A 602-nucleotide genomic window follows, 5' to 3' on the forward strand; every position below is an offset into this window, starting at 1 on the left:
GGCACTGTGATGGAGCTGATTTGCAACATATGCAATTTGAGACGTCCCGTTTCGCAGAGTTTAAAAATTTTCTGTCATATATAAAATTGCGTTCAGAAAATACCTTTTTTTTTGTAAGTCATTGTTGGTGCGACTGATTTTTTTAATTTTTCATGTTGCTTTGTTTTTTTTTTCAGATATTTATACTATTTTCAAATTATACATTTTATGTTTATCTTTCCATTTATTAATTTCATATAAACTTATGTTGTCAATATTATATACTCTTACATCACGTTTATATATTATAAGGATATATAGTTTTATACAATTTTTAGAATTTTCCTGATTTTAAGTTTCTCTTGTTTTTTATTTAAATTTTATTAATATATTTTTTTATTTTTCATTTTTTTTATCTTAATTTTTTTTCTTTCTTTTCATTTTTTTTCTTTCTTTTCTTTTTTTTCTTTTCCATTTCTCCATTTTTTTTTTTTTCCTATGAATAAGAATCACGAATTCCTCAGCTATGAAAAAAATGCTTTTAATTCCTCTTATAACAAAGCAAAAAACATCATTTTATTTACGTATCGAGTTTTATGTTATATTTTAGATACACGCTCTTT

At 22.6% G+C, this 602-nt stretch overlaps 1 protein-coding gene across 1 annotated transcript in view; it reads left to right on the plus strand.

Moving 5' to 3' along the window:
* LOC119586454 (CD59 glycoprotein-like) overlaps positions 1-602 on the plus strand; it is a 93129-nt gene that overhangs the window by 57961 nt on the left and 34566 nt on the right. The window lies entirely within an intron of this gene.

The sequence above is a fragment of the Penaeus monodon genome, chromosome 21 (genome assembly GCF_015228065.2).
Source record: "Penaeus monodon isolate SGIC_2016 chromosome 21, NSTDA_Pmon_1, whole genome shotgun sequence".
Lineage (NCBI taxonomy): Eukaryota > Metazoa > Arthropoda > Malacostraca > Decapoda > Penaeidae > Penaeus > Penaeus monodon.